This window comes from Delphinus delphis, chromosome 1, assembly GCF_949987515.2.
Source record: "Delphinus delphis chromosome 1, mDelDel1.2, whole genome shotgun sequence".
NCBI lineage: Eukaryota > Metazoa > Chordata > Mammalia > Artiodactyla > Delphinidae > Delphinus > Delphinus delphis.
The window spans coordinates 90320336-90341480 of NC_082683.1; positions in this window are offsets into that span (position 1 = coordinate 90320336).

Below are 21145 nucleotides of genomic sequence, written 5' to 3' on the forward strand. Positions count from 1 at the left end.
ACATGTAGAAATGGTGTTCCAAACTGTTTCTCAGTAACTCTCTGGATTTATAGAGAATTCCATAGCCTGATGCTGTTCTAGGAGGTGAGAAATGTTGCAGTCAGTCTAGCAAGCCCCACCTTCTGGTCACATCTCAGGCCTTCTCAGTGCGGTGAATGGGTCCTTTCAGGCAAAGTGGCTTGGGTGAATAGAGTTATTACTACCTTATGCTCTCTGTATTCTGTGGTCTGAATTCTTCTGGCCACTACCCAGAGGGACATAACCTGGGTCTGAATTAATGCTCTGGAAGGAAATATAGTGGATTCATAGTACGGAATAGTTAATAATGCCTAACCCCTCTAGCCTATAGCTAGCTGCCAGGTTAAGAACCTCCTAGGAACTTGCCCATGGATTTGCAGGAGGTGGAGTCAACAGGAGGAAGTATAATGCTAAATAGTAAAGTGCATAAAGGGAAGCTAGAAGAGACCCACCTCACTACCTTCAACTTCACAGGGGATGACTTCCAGGGACGTTGTTTCCTAGGCCATCTTTCAGCCAGTCCTTGCTAACTGTTATTTAGAGCTTCAAAAATGTAATAGAATGTGACAATTTTCTTGACATATGTCTTTTATTTGGAGCACAATTAGCTGTAGGACATTTCCTATCTTGTTATATTTATTCAGCTTTGTAGAATTTGCTTTCATCACAAGTCTTTCAAAAACAAGATGAAAACAGTTTAGAGAAAAAATAGTCACATCCTTTGTGGCAGTATTTTAGATTGACCACTTGTCCATATTGGCTTGTCTGGGAAACTTAGAGAGTAATTTGATAATTGATTAGAGGTCATATTAGGGGAACTTAAATGTTCTAGACAATCTTCAGAGTTCACAGAGCTTTATTAAACATTGTGTAATGCTCATAACTCTCCCTTAATATTGTCAAAAATCCCTAGGAATGAGGGGATGCAGATTCAGAAGCAATGTTTTAAATATTGAGAGCTCAATAACCAAACTGGAACTAAAGAAACCTTGTCCATAGCTAGATGTCCCTAATGCAAACAGTAATAGAGTATTTGAGGTAGAGGGAACTCTACACTAAGACTTAAATTACTACAGGTAGAATTAGGTGAAAGAAGTAGAATTTTGAAAAGATGCATCATCTTTGAAATGATTTGGTATTCACAACAGAAAGGGAGAAAGAGAGAGAGAGAGAAGAGATATATATATTTATGAACATTTTCTCCAAATACTGTGCAATAACTAAAACCATCAAATTTGACTTATTGAATGAGAAATTATTATGGAGGTGGGAAACTCTTGCACATATCAGAAATACTTAAAATGTTTAAAAGAAAATTGCTGTTGAATGTAATCCCTCTCTTACTGTGCCTAATAGTTTGTCTTTCTTGCCCTTTTCTGAACTTTAGGTCAATTATTTTAAGAAAGAAATGACTAAGCAGTTTGACATTTATTTTACAGCTTTTTTTTTCTAATACATGAGTGGCTAAAAAATATTTTCTGTTTTAAAGTGGAGTTGGTCCCTCTTACCTCACAGATGGACCATTGTATTATAGAAAGTTGGGGGGTGGGGAAGGGATAGAGAAGTTTATTTTCATAGTCAGCCTAGCTCACAATTACCCCACAGTGATGATTGGGTATTTTTCTGCACATTTACTGTGAAATAACATACAGAACTTGAGAGGAATCTAAATTTAGTGCAATTTTAATGATAAAACAATCTTCAAATGAAAAGTTTGGTCTGTTAGGGTGTTGAAGGAGTCAATTCAGAGATGACAGACCCATGCTGTTTAAAAGAACTTAACGTAAAATCAAATCTAAATGAACCCCAAACAAGCAAGACCTATTGCCTTATACATTCATGTACATCTCTCTTAAAAATATCCTTTAGTTAGCTATACTCACAGGAAGCTATCATAGTTCTTTTTCATAATTATCCAAACATAGAAGAGAGGAACAGAGAACAGAATGACTCAGGGCAAAACCTTAAATATTTGTTGGACCTTTGTCAAGATATTTTTACTCTCTGTTATCTTTTTTCTTCTTAATTGAATGGATTTGGCATTTACGAAGCTCCTGTGTGTCAGCAAATATTAAACAAGACTTTCTACAAAGTGTTATAGGAAACATCAACATCTCTATCAATAGAAGAAGAAGATGGGATTTTTTTTTAACATCTTTATTGGAGTATAATTGCTTTACAATGGTGTGTTAGTTTCTGCTTTATAACAAAGTGAATCAGTTATACATATACGTATATCCCCATAGCTCTTCCCTCTTACATCTCCCTCCCTCCCACGCTCCTTATCCTACCCCTCTAGGTGGTCACAAAGCACAGAGATGATCTCCCTGTGCTATGCGGCTGCTTCCCACTAGCCATCTATTTTACATTTGGTAGTATATATAAGTCCATGCCACTCTCTCACTTCGTCCCAGCTTACCCTTCCCCCTCCTCATGTCCTCAAGTCCATTCTCTAGTAGGTCTGCATCTTTATTCCCATCTTGCACCTAGGTTCTTCATGAACTTTTTTTTCTTAGATTCCATATATATGTGTTAGCATACAATATTTGTTTTTTCTCTTTCTGACTTACTTCACTCTGTATGACAGACTATAGGTCCATCCACCTCACTACAAATAACTCAATTTCGTTTCTTTTTATGGCTGAGTAATATTCCATTGTATATATGTGCCACATCTTCTTTATCCATTCATCTGTTGATGGACACTTAGGTTGCTTCCATGTCCTGGTTATTGTAAACAGAGCTGAAATGAACATTGTGGTACATGACTCTTTTTGAATTATGGTTTTGTCAGCATATATGCCCAGTAGTGGCATTGCTGGGTCATATGGTAATTCTATTTTTAGTTTTTTGAGGAACCTCCATACTGTTCTCCATAGTGGCTGTATCAATTTATATTCCCACCAACAGTGCAAGACGTTTCCCTTTTCTCCACAATCCCTCCAGCATTTATTGTTTGTAGAGATTTTGATGACGATTCTGACTGGTGTGAGGTGATACCTCATTGTTGTTTTGATTTTCACTTCTCTAATGATTAGTAATGTTGAGCATACTTTCACGTGTTTGTTGGCAATCTGTATATCTTCTTTGGATAAATGTCTATTTAGGTCTTCTGCCCATTTTTGGATTAGGTTGTTTGCTTTTATGATATTGAGCTGCATGAGCTGCTTGTAAATTTTGGAGATTAATCCTTTGTCAGTTGCTTTTTTTGCAAATATTTTCTCCCATTCTGAGGGTTGTCTTTTCATCTTGTTTATGGTTTCCTTTGCTGTGCAAAAGCTTTTAAGTTTCATTAGGTCCCATTTGTTTACTTTTGTTTTTATTTCCATTTCTCTAGGAGGTGGGTCAAAAAGGATCTTGCTGTGATTTATGTCATGGAGTGTTCTGCCTATGTTTTCCTCTAAGAGTCTTATAGTGTCCAGTCTTACATTTAGGTCTTTAATCCATTTTGAGTTTATTTTGTGTATGGTGTTAGGGAGTGTTCTAAATTCATTCTTTTTCATGTAGCTGTCCAGTTTTCCCAGCACCACTTATTGAAGAGACTGTCTTTTCTCCACTGTATATTCTGGCCTCCTTTATCAAAGATAAGGTGATCATATGTACATGGGTTTCTCTCTGGGTTTTCTATTCTGTTCCATTGATCTATATTTCTGTTTTTGTGCCACTACCCTACTGTTTGATCACTATAGCTTTGTAGTATAGTCTGAAGTCAGGGAGCCTGATTTCTCCAGTTCCGTTTTTCTTTCTCAAGATTGCTTTGGCTATTCAGGGTCTTTTGTGTTTCCATACAAATTGTGAATTTTTTTGTTCTAGTTCTGTGAAAAATGCCAGTGGTATTTTGATAGAGATTGCATCAAATCTGTAGATTGCTCTGGGTAGTAGAGTCATTTTCACAATGTTGATTCTTCTAATCCAAGAACATGGTATATCTCTCCATCTATTTGTATCATCTTTAATTTCTTTAATCAGTGTCATAATTTTCTACATACAGGTCTTTTGTCTCCTTAGGTAGGTTTATTCCTAGATATTTTATTTCACTTTTAATTTTAATTTCACTTTCAGATTTTTCATCATTAGTGTATAGGAATGCAAGAGATTTCTGTGCTTTAATTTTGTATCCTGCTACTTTACCAAATTCATTGATTAGCTCTAGTAGTTTTCTGGTAACACCATTAGGATTCTTTATGTATAGTATCATGTCATCTGCAAACAGTGACAGCTTTAATTCTTCTTTTCCGATTTGGATTCTTCTTATTTCTTTTTCTTCTCTGATTGCTGTGGCTAAAACTTTCAAAACTATGTTGAATAATATTGGTGAAAGTGGGCAACCTTGCCTTGATCCTGATCTTAGTGGAAATGGTTTCAGTTTTTCACCATTGAGGATGATGTTGGCTGTGGGTTTGTCGTATATGACCTTTATTATGTTGAGGTAAGTTCCCTCTATGCCTACTATCTGGAGGGTTTTTATCATAAATGGATGTTGCATTTTTTGAAATCTTTCTCTGCATCTATTGAGATGATCATATGGTTTTTCTCCTTCAGTTTGTTAATATGGTGTATCACATTGATTGATTTCCGTATATTGAAGAATCCTTGCATTCCTGGGATAAAACCCACTTGATCAGGGTGTATGATCCTTTTAATGTTCTGTTGGATTCTGCTTGCCAGTATTTTGTTGAGGATTTTTGCATCTATGTTCATCAGTGATATTGGTCTGTAGTTTTCTTTCTGTGGGACATCTTTGTCTGGTTTTGGTATAACCATGATGGTGGCCTCGTTGAATGAGTTTGTGAGTGTTCCTCCCTCTGCTATATTTTGGAAGAGTTTGAGAAGGATAGGTGTTAGCTCTTCTCTAAATTTGATAGAATTCGTCTGTGAAGCCATCTGGTCCTGGGCTTTTGTTTGTTGGAAGATTTTTAATCACAGTGTCAATTTCAGTGCTTATGATTGGTCTGTTCATATTCTCTATTTCTTCCTCATTCAGTCTCGGAAGGTTGTGCATTTCTAAGAATTTGTTCATTTCTTCCAGGTTGTCCATTTCATTGGCATATAGTTGCTTATAGTAATCTCTCATGATCCTTTGTATTTCTACAGTGTCAGTTGTTACTTCTCCTTTTTCATTTCTAGTTTTATTGATTTGAGTCTTCTCTCTTTTTTTTCTGATGAGACTGGCTAATGGTTTATCAATTTTGTTTATCTTTTCAGAGAACCAGCTTTTAGTTTTATTGATCTTTGCTATAGTTTCCTTCATTTCTTTTTCATTTATTTCTGATCTGATCTTTATGATTTCTTTCCTTCTGCTAAATTTGGGGATTTTTGTTCTTTCTCTAATTGCTTTAGGTGCAAGGTTAGGTTGTTTATTTGAAATGTTTCCTGTTTCTTAAGGTAGGATTGTATTGCTATAAACTTCCCTCTTAGAACTTCTTTTGCTGCGTCCCATAGGTTTTGTGTCATCGTGTTTTCATTGTCATTTGTTTTTAGTTATTTTTTGATTTCCTCTTTGATTTCTTCAGTGATCTCTTGGTTATTAAGTAGTGTGTTGTTTAGCCTCCATGTGTTTGTATTTTTTACAGATCTTTTCCTGTAATTGATATCTAGTCTCATAGCATTGTGGTTGGAAAAGATACTTCATATGATTTCAATTTTCTTAAATTTACAAAGGCTTGATTTGTCACCCAAGATATGATCTATCCTGGAGAATGTTCCATGAGCACTTGAGAAGAAAGTGTATTCCATTGTTTTTGGATGGAATGTTCTGTAAATATCAATTAAGTCCATCTTGTTTAATGTGTCATTTAAAGCTTGTGTTTCCTTATTTATTTTCATTTTGGATGATCTGTCGATTGGTGAAAGTGGGGTGTTAAAGTCCCCTACTATGACTGTGTCACTGTCGATTTCCCCTTGTATGGCTATTAGTATTTGCCTTATGTATTGATGTGCACCTATGTTGGGTGGAAAAATATTTACAATTGTTATATCTTCTTCTTGGATTGATCCCTTTATCATTATGTAGTGTCCTTCTTTGCCTCTTGTAATAGTCTTTGTTTTAAAGTCTATTTTTTCTGATATGAGAATTGCTACTCCAGCTTTCTTTTGATTCCCATTTGCATGGAATATCTTTTTCCATCCCCTCACTTTCAGTCTGTATGTTTCTCTAGGTCTGAAGTGGGTCTCTTGTAGACAGCATATACACGTGTCTTCTTTTTGTATCCATTCAGCCAGTCTATGTCTTTTGGTTGGAATATTTAATCCATTTACATTTAAGGTAATTATCGATATGTATGTTCCTAGTACCATTTTCTTAATTGTTTTGGGTTTGTTAATTTAGGTCTTTTCCTTCTCTTGTCTTTCCTGCCTAGAGAAGTTCCTTTAACACATGTTGTAAAGCTGGTTTGGTGGTGCTGAATTCTCTTAGCTTTTGCTTGTCTGTAAAGGTTTTCATTTCTCCGCCAAATCTGAATGAGGATTTTGCTGGGTAGAGTAATCTTGGTTGTAGGTTTTTCCCTTTCATCACTTTAAATATGTCCTGCCACTCCCTTCTGGCTTAGAGAGTTTCTGCTGAAAGATCAGCTGTTAACCTTATGGGGATTCCCTTGTATGTTATTTGCTGCTTTTCCCTTGCTGCTTTTAATATTTTGTCTTTGTATTTAATTTTTGATAGTTTGATTAATATGTGTTTTGCCATGTTTCTCCTTGGATTTATCCTGTTAAGGGACTCTCTGTGCTTCCTGGGCTTGATTAACTATTTCCTTTCCCATATTAGGAAGTTTTCAATTATAATCTCTTCAAATATTTTCTCATCCCTTTCTTTTTCTCTTCTTCTTCTGGGACCCCTATAGTTCAAACGTTGGTGTGTTTAATCTTGTCCAAGAGGTCTCTGAGACTGTCCTCAATTCTTTTTTTTTTCCCTTATTCTCCTCTGCAGTAGTTATTTCCACTATTTTATCTTCCAGGTCACATCCATTCTTCTGCCTCAGTTATTCTGCTATTGATCCCTTCTAGAGAATATTTAATTTCATTTATTGTGTTGTTCATTACTGTTTGTTTTCTCTTTAGTTCTTCTAGGTCCTTGTTAAGCATTTCTTGTATTTTCTCCATTCTATTTCCAAGATTTTGGATCATCTTTACTATCATTATTCTGAATACTTTTTCAGATAGACTGCCTGTTTCCTCTTCATTTGTTAGGTCTGGTGGTCTTACCTTGCTCCTTCATCTGCTGTGTGTTTCTCTGTCTTCTCATTTTGCTTAACTTACTGTGTTTGGGGTCTCCTTTTTGCAAGCTGCATGTTCGTACTTACTGTTGTTTTTGATGTCTGCCCCCAGTGGGTAAGTTTGGTTCAGTGGGTTATGTAGGCTTCCTGGTGGAGGGGACTAGTGCCTGTGTTTTGGTGGATGAGGCTACATCTTGTCTTTCTGGTGGGCAGGTCCACGTCTGGTGGTGTGTTTTGGGGTGTCTGTGGACTTTTTATGATTTTAGGCAGCCTCTCTGTTAATGGATGGGGTTGTGTTACTGTCTTGCTAGTTGTTTGGCATAGGGTGTCTAGCACTGGAGTTTGCTGGTCATTGAGTGGAACTGGGTCTTGGCATTTAGATGGAGATCTCTGGGAGATTTTCGCTGTTTGATATTACATGGAGCTGGGATGTCTCTTGTGGACCAATGTTCTGAACTTCGCTCTCCCACCTTGGAGGTACAGCCCTAATGCCTGGCTGGAGCACCAAGAGCCTGTCATCCACACAGCTCAGAATAAAAGGGAGAAAAATGGAGAAAGAAGAAGATAAAATAAAATTAAAAAGTTATTAAAATAAAAAATAATTATTAAAAAAATATAAGTCATAAAAAAAAGAAAGAAACAAGAGAGCAACCAAACCAAAAACTAAATCTACCAATGATAACAAGCACTAAAAACTATACTAGAGAAAAAAAAAAAAACAACAGACAGAATCCTAGGACAAATGGTAAAAGCAAAGCCATACAGACAAAATTACACACAGAAGCATACACATACACACTCACAAAAAAAGAAAAGGGAAAATAAATAAATAAATAAATAAATATATATATATATATATATATATATATATATATATATATATATATATATATATATATATATATATATATATATATATATATAGTTGCTCCCAACCTCCACCTCCTCAATTTGGGATGACTCGTTGTCTATTCAGGTATTACACAGATGCAGGGTACATAACGTTGATTGTGGGGATTTAATCCGCTGCTCCTGAGCCTGCTGGGAAAGATTTCCCTTTCTCTTTGTTCGCACAGCTCCCGGGGTTCAGCTTTGGATTTAGCCCCATCTCTGCATGTAGGTCGCCTGAGGGCATCTGTTCTTCGCTCAGACAGGATGGGGTTAAAGGAGCCACTGATCTGGGGGCTCTGACTCACTCAGGCCGGGGGGAGGGAGGGGCACGGAGTGCGGGGTGAGCCTGTGGCGGCAGAGGCCACTGTGACGTTGCACCAGCCTGAGGCGCCGTGTGTTCTCCCGGGGAAGTTGTCCCTGGATCACGGGACCCTGGCAGTGGCGGGCTGCACAGGCTCCTGGGAGGGGCAGTGTGGATAGTGACCTGTGCTCACACACAGGCTCCTTGGTGGCTGCAGCAGCAGCCTTAGCATCTCATGCCCGTCTCTGGGGTCCGCGCTGATAGCCGCAGCTCGTGCCCGTCTCTGGAGCTCCTTTAAGCAGCGCTCTTAATCCCCTCTCCTCATGCACCAGGAAACAAAGAGGCAAGAAAAAGCCTCTTGCCTCTTTGGCAGCTCCAGACTTTTTCCCGGACTCTCTTCCAGCTAGCTGTGGCGCACTAGCCCCCTTCAGGCTGTGTTCACGCAGCCAACCCCAGTCCTCTCCCTGGGATCCGACCTCTGAAGCCCGAGCCTCAGCTCCCAGCCTCCGCCCGTCCCGGCGGGTGAGCAGATAAGCATCTCGGGCTGGTGAGTGCTGGTCGGCACCGATCCTCTGTGTGGGAATCTCTCTGCTTTGCCCTCCGCACCCCTGTTGCTGTGCTCTCCTCCGCAGCTCCGAAGCTTCCCCCCTCCGCCACCCACAGTCTCTGCCTGAGAAGGGGCTTCCTAGTGTGTGGAAACCTTTCCACCTTCACAGCCCCCTCCCAGTGGTGCAGGTCCCGTCCCTATTCTTTTGTCTCTGTTTTTTCTTTTTTCTTTTGTCCTACCCAGGTACGTGGGGAGCTTCTTGCCTTTTGGGAGGTCTGAGGTCTTCTGCCAGCATTCAGTAGGTGTTCTGTAGGAGTTGTTCCACATGTAGATGTACTTCTGATGTATTTGTGCAGAGAAAGGTGATCTTCACCTCTTACTCTTCTGCCATCTTGAAGCTCCTGAAGATGGGATTTTAAACATTTTAGTGAAATACATACCATGGCCAAAGGAAGTTACCACACCAATAACATATCCCAATGATATTTCACTGTATATGGCTTCCTAACTATCGTTGGGTAGTAATTGTCTTGATTCACATTGGCTGTTCCTAATAAAATAAGGTTGCTGGAGATAAGGATTTTACATTCTTTATAGGGATTATTTACTCTTAAAAATCTACTCATAACAATTTCATGAATGTTTAAATTTAATTTTGGTAGTAAAATGAGAATATGCAAATAGTTTTCCTTTGACACTTATTATTTCCTAATATAAATAATAAAAATGACCAAATATATCAGTGCACTTTCCAAAATAAGTGAATCCTCTTTTTCACCTCAATCATGTCTTCATAGATTTACCCATCCCAATGACATTTGTCAGTACTTTTGACTTAAATGAATATTATTTCCAGACAACCATTTGTAATCTGTTTTGTGCCTCTACCATTTGTACCAATTCATTTAATCCTGAAATCAAATGCATATGCTTCAGAAATCTGAAGACTCACACAAAACAGATTTCTGAATTATAAAAAAATATTTCTGTTATTTTTATATGACAGTCATACATACTCTTGATGCCAAAACGAATGCCAAATATAAGATTTAAGGTTGGTAAGTATGGTTAAATGTTGAAATAGATATGATTTTTAAAACATCTGTGATGAATAACTCCAACTTAATTTGTTTTGCAGATTCTCAGTGTTTAATAACCCTCCCAATATTATATGTTCTGCCAGAACTGGTATGGTCAAATTATTGCACATTCAAATGCTGGACAAACAATAGATCTTATTTCAAAAGTTTCCCCAATCTACTCTATAAGGCTGGAAAATCACATATGGATTAAAATTGTTGCAAAACAAGCAATATTTACCATGAAGGTATAGTTTTGAAGGTAAAATACCTTTGTCACTAAAATACAAACTTTTTAATTTAAAATACTTAATGGTTTTGTTGTTGTTGTTAGCCTTCATAGTATCTTCATGAGGTAGGAATGTGGCAATTTCAATAGTTTCATTTTAAGGATGAGGTTAGGGACACTCAAAGTTCAAACTAGGGATACAGAAGCAGAATATGTGAAAAACATTTTATTTTCACACTTCTGCTCTCATTATCAATTCTTTCCTTATAAATAACGCATTTTTAGAGCATATTTTTGTATCTTATAATGAGCATGTTGTTTCCTTATAGATTAATTATTAAAATGAATGAGATCCCCAGTAATACAAATCTTAAAATAAGGAAAGGTAATGTCAGTGACCATAGCCTTATTAATCTATAAATAAAAAGAGTTACATCTTTGAATACATTCAAAGAACCTCTTTTTAAAGCTAAATGAAGATGAGTTATTTTTATTCCAATACCGACCCTTAGGTTTCAATCTCTTCTGGGATTACTAAACTATTTTATAACTTTATATGCATCTGCAAACAGAAAACACTACTGAAGTGAACCTCAAGTCATTTCACACTTCCTAAGAAGAAAACATTCAATATGTTAAAGAGAAGAAGTGCAATTATAACTACATCAATATTTTGTAAATGCATGGAACATCTTAAAAGTTGTCAAGTACTATACAAGAACTGATAATTCAAGCTTTAAACTTTGGAGTAGAGTATATATCAAGCCTTAGATAAGTATTTTCTTCTAGAGTCTAAATTCCTTGAGGGCAAAAACCCTCATTCTATACTGTATCTTCATTATCTTGCTTCTCCGTTCTTATTGAGCTTTGAATGCTTTTGTTGACACTTACCTTAATTGTGCATTTTAATTCTTCTTTAAAACACAAAAGAGTCTGTTTATGTAATTTTGTCCATTATTTTAAAGCACTGGAACTTTAGACATGAGTCACTATATTCCTGAGACCCAATCTGAGATTGGACCCCCTGGAAGCTACTGACAGTACCATGGAGCTCTGACCAACATGGAAGGAAGATTAAACACAGCACTACCTATGAAACTAGCTTTTGAGGTCTGGACAATCAAGACAAAGTTTGACATACTCCATGAGGCACAGTTTATTGGAATATTTCACTAAAATAGGGTTCAAAACTTCAGAAGGATCAGTTCTGCTGATAGAGGTGCCACCAAGTTCAGATCTTCTTCTCATCTCCACCATCTCATGTTAATAAGAATCCTGCATGGTTTGTGTCTAAGCTCCCATGAACATTGATATTGACAACTAACCAGCACTTCTTCCTGTAGTCTCCACTGTCTTCTCTTGTTGATTCTACCCAGTGATTCTGAAGCAGGGTAACTGAGTAAATTTTGATGAATGGGTAAGAATGGAAGATGAAGATGTCAAGGAATTCATATAAGGTTTTCAAATCATTGGGTTACAAATAAATTTTTTATTTTATATGTAAACACATTCATATCATACAGCAAATATATAGCAGCAAAAGTAGTGCCATGAGTTATCCTCAAAAATATGTCATAAATATGGAGAGTGATTCCATAAATATTTGAATGGGGCATTGGCCTAAATCCTATAACTTTGCTCATATTAAAGAAAGAAAAATCTATTAATGAGTTAATTAGTTGCCTAGTAAATCAGGCACCCTACCTTGGAAGTAAATGTTATTTCTTACAGAAAGTGATTTTTTAAAAATCTACTTTCTTTAGTACTGTCTTAAATAGATCTTTATTTGAGATTATAACAAAAAGTAATAACATAATAATCAGAAATAGTATTCTGACAAATGTATAGTGGCTTATTTTGTCTCATGACAGAACAGAAAATATACTCATTGCTATTTATTAAAAACCTGGGTCTAGGGCTTCCCTGGTGGCGCAGTGGTTGGGAGTCCGCCTGCCGATGCAGGGGACGCGGGTTCGTGCCCCGGTCCGGGAGGATCCCACGTGCCGCGGAGCGGCTGGGCCCGTGGGCCATGGCTGCTGGGCCTGCGCGTCCGGAGCCTGTGCTCCGCAGCGGGAGAGGCCACAGCAGTGAGGGGCCCGCGTACCGCAAAAAACAAAACAAAACAAAAAAAAAAACCTGGGTCTGTCTTTGCTTCACCCTAGTTTTTAGAAATATGCCTGGGGGAAATTCACAGGGAATGCCTATCCAACCTTATATTCTCATAGTTTATGGACATCTTTGAGACATTTTCAAATCTATTACTAAGACATTTTCCTAAACTTGGATTGCCAGAAAAGTTTATGCGTCAGGATCTCAGGGGCTAGGATAGGGATAAAAGTTTGAGTATTTTTGCAAGAAAAGCAATCAGCATGGGAGAAAATTATTTATCCTAAGGGAGAAGGCCAGGGCAATAGTAGGAGAAAGAGATGTGGAGAGCACATGGAAACAGAGAAAAAAAAAAGAGAGACTCTTAACAGACTTTATAAATGAGAAGTGTTGAAGAAAGAGTTGTCTCAGAAAATGTTTTAAGAAGTGCTGCTCTATGATACATTTTCTTGCATATTCTATTTAGATGGGACATCTCATCTATCATCTTCTCTTGCCCTTGGACTAGGATTTACCTATTGGCTTCCCTGACTATCAGACCTTTGGATTACAACTGAATTATACCATTTGGATCCCCATCTTGCATAAGGCAGATCATGGGACCTCTCATCTTCTATAACTGCATGAGCCAATTCCTCATAATAAATCACCTTATATATATAGGTTTTATTGGTTCTATTTCTCTGGGGAAACCTGACTAATACACCATTTTTTTTGAACTACTTTTGATTTCATTTTAAAATGGAGTACTCAACTGCTTTGGAAGCTCTTTCAGAAATATTTAATAGTATTCCTTTCTCCATACTCTCCAAAATATTTGCTTTTAAAAAGACTGCTAAATATAAACAATATTTGTTAAATGATATAAAAAATGAATTAAAGAGCACATGTAGAGAAATCAATACTTATACAAGAAGCATTAGAATCATTAAATTATTATTCCTCCATATACAATTAAACCATAATGACAGTAGAATCCAGAAAAAAATTTACTACATTGGCAAATTTGGTACAAACTGATCTTCTATTCTCTAAACAACATTTTAGGAATTATACCCAGCTGTATTTTTTACATATATATATATATATATATATATATATATATATAACCTAAAGTATGTCTTTCCATCACTAACAAAAGAAGTAACAATAAGCCAAGCTTAGGAACAAACTTACAAATATAAGAAGCAAGGATTTGTACATAATTTCAAGTAGGACAGCAACAATCTGCTTTAGTTTTATTGTTAAGGATTTAAGATAATTTCAAGAGAAAAATGTTGTTTTAGTCTGTTTTAGCTGTTATAACTAAAACACCATACACTGGGTGGCTTATAAACAGTAGAACTTTATTTCTCACAGTTCAGGAGGCTGGGAAGTCTAAGATCAAAGTACCAGCAGATTCAATACCTGGTGAGAACCTACCTTCTGTTTCATAGATGATGAATGTCTTTTAAACTTACATGGCAGAAGAGGCAATGTAGCTCTTTGAGACCTCTTTTATAAGGGCACTAATTGCATTCATGAAGGCTCCACCCTCATAACATAATCACCTCACAACGGCCCCACCTTCAAATACCATCACATTGGGGATGAGATTTTAATATATGAATTCTGGTGGGAATAAAACATTCTGTCTGCCACAAATGTCATTCATTGTACTTATCAGATAGCAATGTAAATTAGTCATCTCTTGGTTCTTATGCAAAATATCCTGTAAGATATGTATTAAGCAAATCAATTGAAATCTGTGTTTGCTGTTTTTAAATGGTGATCCTCACTAATGATAAGCTTAAGTTATTTCAGTTATCAAGAAATGGTAAATTAACTCCTCTATAACTGGTAGACAAATCTCGAGTTTTGTCAGGGATGTTTAACTTCATATGAATTATGTAATTATCAAAAGTTCAACAGATCTTATGTTTAGACACTATTTTTGACATTTGAAATTTAATAATCAAAGACAAATATTCATAGAATGATCAGAGGCTGTCAGCAAAAATGACAGAGTAAGCAAATCCAAGCAACTATCTTTCTACAGCAATACTGAAAAACCAAGCAAAAGTGGTCAGAATCAACTCTGTTAAAACTCTAGAAAAAAATACTTACTGTAATTAAAAAAAAAACACCAAATTAAAAAAAATGCAGTGTAAACAGCACACTTATCATCTGAAACCATGGAGGCCAGATGAAAATAGGTTTAAATTTTTTAAAGTGCTGAAAGAAAAAACTTTCAACCAAGAATTCTATATCCAACAGCAAAATTATCTTTCAAAGTTGAAGGAGAAATTAAGACCATTTCCAAATAAACAAACATTGAGTTTGTTACAAATAGACCATTTTTGTTGTTTTTGTTTTATTTTTTTGTTTTATTTATGAAATGTTAAATGGAATCCATCAAACTCAAATAACAAAACACTAGACAGTAACTCAGAGCCATATGAAGAAATAAAGAACTTTGATAGTGGTAACTACATAGGAAAATATAAAATCCAGCATGGCTTTAGTTTTGGTTTGCAACCACTCTTTTTGATTTTTTACATAATTTAAAATAAAAGGCATAAAATAATTGTAAATCTATGTTTGTTATGGACTGAATTTTGTTCCCCCTAAATTTATATGTACCAGCTTTAACCTCCAATGTGACTGTATTTGGAGATAGGGTCTTTAAGACAGTAATTAAGGTTAAATAAGGTTATAAGAATGGGGCCCTAATCCAATGGAATGGTGTCCTTATAAGAAGAAGGGATACTTGTCCTGCACTCACGCAGAGAAAGTTCATGTGAGGATACAGTGAGAATGCAGCCATCTGTAAAGCAAAAAGAGTTTCCTCAGAAAAGCAAACCTGCTGCTAACTTGATCTTAGACTTCCAGTTTCTACAGTTGTTAGCAAATAAATTTCTATTGTTTAAACCAGCTGATCTGGGGTACTTTTTATGATGGCCCTAGCAAACTTATGCAATGTTAATGGGTGCACAGTGTCTAAATATGCAATTCATGACAACAACAACATAAGGGAGTGTGGAACAAAGCTGTATAGGAACAGAATTTTGTATGCTATTGAAGCTAACTTGGTATCATTTCAAACTACATTGTTGTAAACTCTTCTTTATCAGTAATTAAATGTGAATGATTAAACTCTCCTACCAAAACACAGAAATTGACAGAATGAATTTTTTTAAAAAGATTCAACAATATGCTGTCTAAAAAAGACTCACTTTATTTTTTTTATATATATTGTGATTTTTTTAACTTTTTTTATTGGCATTTTTAAAACTTTTTATTTTGAGATAACGATAGATTCAAAGGAAGTCACAAAGAAATACACAAGCAGGTCCTGTGCACCCTTCACCCAGCCTTCCCATATGTTAACACCTTACAAAACTACTGTTCTATAGTGAAATACCAAAATCAGGAAATTGATAATACAAACCATAGAGCTTATTCAGATTTCACCAGTTATACATTCGTGTGTGTATATGTTGCTCTATGCAATTTTATCACATGTGCAGCTTCAGGTAACCACCACCACAGTCAAGATACTTTCCCATCACCATAAGACTCCCTTGTGTTACCCCTCCTTAGCCACGTTCACCCCCATTCTCCCCACATGAACACCCCCAACTTCTGGCAACCACTCTGTTTCTATAATTATGATTTCACAAGTGTTTTATAAATGGAATAATATTGTGTGTATCCTTTTGGAATTGGCTTTTTTTAAAATACAGCATAATTTCCTTGAGGCTTATCCAAGTTGTATATATCAGTAGTTCATTCCTTTTCATTGCTGAGTACTATTCTGTGGTATAGATGTTACCACAGTTTGTTTAACCATTCACCCATTGAAGGACATTTCTGTAGTTTCCAGTGTGGCTATTAATAAATCTTCAATGAAAATTCCCGTCCAAGTTTCTTTTTTTTTGTTGTTAATAGATCTTTATTGGAATATAATTGCTTTACAATACTCTGTTAGTTTCTGTTGTACACTAAAATGAATCAGCCATATGCATACATACGTCCCCATATCCATTCCCTCTTGAGCCTCCCTCCCAAACTCCCTATCTCACCCCTCTAGGTCATTGCAAAGCACCAAGTTGGTCTCCCTGTGCTATGCTGCTGCTTCCCACTAGCTAACTATTTTACATTTGGTGGTGTGTATATGTCAATACTACTCTCACTTTGCCCCAGCTTCCGTCTCCCACCCCGTGTCCTCAAGTCCATTCTCTATGTCTACCTCTTTATTCCTGTCCTACAACTAGGTTCATCAGTACCATTTTTTTTTTCTTTTTTAGATTCCATATATATGTGTTAACATATGGTATTTGTTTTTCTCTTTCTGACTTCACTCTGTATGACAGTCTCTATGTCCATCCACCTCACTACAAATAACTTAATTTCATCTCTTTTTATGGCTGAGTAATATTCCATTGTATATATGTGCCACATCTTCTTTATCCATTCATCTGTTGATGGACACTTAGGTTGCTTCCATGTCCTGGCTATTGTAAATAGAGCTGCACTGAACATTGTGGTACATGACTCTTTTTGAATTATGGTTTTCTCAGGGTGTATGTCCAGTAGTGGAATTGCTGGGTTATATGGTAGTTCTATTTTTAGTTTTTAAAGGAATCTCCATACTGTTTTCCATAGTGGTTGTATCAATTTACATTCCCACCAACAGTGCAGGAGGGTTCCCTTTTCACCACACCCTTTCCAGCATTTATTGTTTGTAGATTTTTTTTGATGATGGCCATTCTGACTGGTGTAAGGTGATACCTCATTGTAGTTTTGATTTGCATTTCTCTAATAATTAGTGATGCCGAGCATCTTTTCGTGTGCCTCTTGACCATCTGTATGTCTTCCTTGGTGAAATGTCTATTTAGGTCTTCTGCCCAGTTTTTAATTGGATTGTTTGTGTTTTTGACATTCAGCTCAATGAGATGTTTCAAACTATACCACCATATTTTGGAGATTAATCCTTTGTCTGTTGTTTCATTTGCAAATATTTTCTCCCATTCTGAGGGTTGTCTTTTTGTCTTGTTTATGGTTTCCTTTGCCATGCAAAAGCTTTTAAATTTAACTGAGTCCCATTTGCTTATTTTTGTTTTTATTTCTGTTACTCTAGGAGGTGGGTAAAAAAGATCTTGCTGAGGTTTACGTCAAAGTGTGTTTTTCCTATGTTGTCCTCAAAGAGTTTTATCTTGTCTGGTCTTACATTTAGGTCTTTAATCCAGTTGGAGTTTATTTTCCGTATGGTGTTATGTAGTGTTCTAATTTCATTCTTCTACATGTAGCTGTCCAGTTTTCCAAGCACCACTTATTGAAGATGCTGTCTTTTCTCCATTGTATATTCTTGTCTCCTTTGTCATAAATTAGATGACCATATGTTCATGGGTTTATCTCTGGGCATTCTATCCTGTACCATTGATCTATATTTCTGTTTTTGTGCCAGTACCATACTGTCTTGATTACTGTAGCTTTGTGGTATACTTTGAAGTCAAGGAGCCTGATTCCTCCAACTCTGTTTTACTTTCTCAAGATTGCTTTGGCTATTCAGGGTCTTTTGTGTTTCCACACGAATTGCAAAATTTTTTGTTCTGATTCTGTGAAGAATGCCATTGGTAGTTTGATAGGGATTGCATTGAATCTGCAGATTGCTTTGGGTAGTATAGTCATTTTCACAATATTGTTTCTTGTTACCACAAAAATATCTGGTGACAAAGTATTTAATATAGTAGTGAACAAAATTAAAATTACACATCTTTTTGTTATTTCCCACCCTCCCCCAAAATCTTCAAAATTTACTGAACTTTTTTCTTGATAAGAGCAGCTGTCACTATTGTTCATACTAGTAAATAATTTAATCAATTTTTCAGACTGAAATATCACTTTAAAGTAAAGCTGACATTTTAGCAATGACTAAGAAAGAAATTGCATTAGAGTGGAAAATTACGCTATGGAGAGTGTTTTGAAAACATACATATGGAAATGTTACTGTCATTGTATGATCAATGCCAAAAACCACCTGTCTTACCTACAAGACTTCCATATCTGCACTCATTGGAAATGGAAAAATACCTTTCAAATAAAGATTTTCAGTGAATTTAAAGCCATTGCAAAAAAAATATTGACACAGAACACTTCCTGAAATTTGCATGAATATTACTGAGGTGAAGGAAAACAGTTACCTAAGCCATGGATAGGATTGAACGGTGAATATCAGTATTTATTACTAAGAGTAGACTCTTTCCACTTACAGCAACTGACATGAAGTATCAAGATAAATTAAATGTAGAACCATATTTTTTATAACAACTAGTAAAGTCAAAAATTTTGAAATTATGAATATATTTCTATCATATATATCTCACTGAAAATATTGTTAATATTTTTATATTTTAGAGAGACCAAATACCAATACAGTAGGAAGGAGGTGACATCAGCAAGGTGGCAGAATAAGAAGACCTAGCCCTCATTCCTCCACAGAAACACTGATATAACAATCATATTTGGACCAAAAAACCTTCAGGTGAAATCCAGAATACAGTTATGAAGTTGCAGCAATCTCAGAAGAACATAAGGCTGAATTAACCCCTCCCCCAAACCAGTTAGCTCAGTGCCAAAAAGATTGCTTTGGCCTATGACTTCCCCCTCAGGGAGAAAGGAGGGTGAAGTGAGAGCCTGGCTGCCTGACCTCCTGGCCTTGTGGTGTGCTCCTCTGAAGGGTTGATTTCTATCTCATCTCATACTAAGCACTGAAAGACCAACACAGCCTAGATGCCTGGAATAGCTAGGAACAAAGGGAAAGGGGTAGATTTACCCAAACAGCAAACACTGCTCTGTGCGATTAGGAAAAGCTGCATAATTGAGGCTTTTCCTATTAGAGGAAGGGAGAAAGCAAAGTGAGACTTGTCTCAGGCTTTCATTGTGTTCCTTGAGGGGTCAGTTTTGATTTCACCTCATAGCAAGTGCTTAAGGACTGGCATAGCCTGGGCACTTGGGACAGCTAGCAACAATGGAAAGGAAACAGGTGTTCTCCTACAACTGGCACTATTCTCTGAGACTGGGAAAATGTGCTATTTTTTCAAATGAGCAAGCACCAGTGCAACTCTATGAGGAACATGAAGAATCAAGAAAATATGCCACAATCAAAAGAAAAAAAAATACATCTCCAGTGACTGACCTCCCCCAAAATCTCCAATAACTGACTCCAAATAAATGGAGATTTATGAATTAGATTATAAACAATTCAAATTAGTCACCTAACAGTATCCCAGTGAGTTATAAGAGAACGCTGATAGACAATTAAATGAAATCTGGAAAATGATACATGAACAAAATGAGAATACCAACAAAGAGATGTAACTTATTATAAAGAACCAAACAAAAATATTAGAGCCCCAAAATTCAATAATTGAACTGAAAAATTTACTTCAGGAGTTCAATAACAGACTGGGACAAGCAGAAGAATGAATCAGCAAGCATGAAGACAGGTTGTTTGAAATTACCTAGTCAGAGGATGAAAAAGAAAAAAATATAATAAAAAAAAATTTAACAAAGCCTAAAGGTTTATGGGATTAATCAAGAGAACTAATATATACATTATAGGACTCCTAGAAGCAAAAGAGAGAAAGAGAAAGGGAAAGCCTATTTAAAGAAATAATTGACACTTTTCAAATCTGGGAAGGGAAATAAACATCCAGATTCATGAAGCTCAAATAGACTAAATTTAAAGAGGTGTCCGTGAAAACACATTAAATCAAATTGTCAAAAACAAAAGAGAAGGAATTTTTTAAGCAGCAAGAGAAAAGTGACATTGTATAGAAGAGAGTCCACCTGTAAGCTTATCAGCAGATTTCTCAGCACAAACTTTGCAGGCCAGGAGAAAATGGAATGATATATTCAAAGTGCTGAAAGAAAACCTGCCAACCAAAGTTACTATACCCAAAAAAGCTGTTCTTCAGAAATGCAAAATAGATAAAGACTTTCCCAGATGAACAAAAGCTGAGGGAATTCACTACCTGCCTAACTGCCTAACTGCCTTCACTGCCTAACATAAAATACTAGGGAGTTCTCCAAGTTGTAACAAATAACATTACTTATTAACATGAAAACATATGAAAGAATAAACTCACTGGTAAAGTGTATAATTAATTCATAATGCTCTAATATTTTAACGGTGTCACTTAAATCACTTTTAACCCTATTATAAAAGTTAAAAGAAAAATGATTAAGAATAACTATAGGAACTTCCCTGGTGGCCCAGTGACTAAGACTCTATGCTCCCAATGCAGGGGGTCTGGGTTCAAACCCTGGTCAAGGAACTAGATCCCACATGCTGCAACTAAGAGTTCACATGCTGCAACTAAGAGTTCACATGCCGCAACTAAGACCCAATGCAGCCAAATAAATAAATAAATATTTTTTTTAAAAAAGAAAAACTATAACAACAAGAACTAGTTAATGGATACACAATATAAAAATATGTAAATAGTGACATCAGTAACATAAAGTATGTTTGGGGAATAGAAATCTGGAGTTTTGTATGTGAGTAAAATTAAGTTACTATTGATTTAAAGAAAGACTGTTCTAAATATAAGATGATTTATGTAACTCCCATGTGTAATATTGTGATTTATAACAAAAAAACATATATTTGGTCTCATCCCCATTTCTGGCACAGGGCTCTTAAATATCTTGGAATTTCCTAAGGGATGAACACCATAAAGGTGTTTTTTGCTATGTTCATGAGGTGACTTTTGGAAC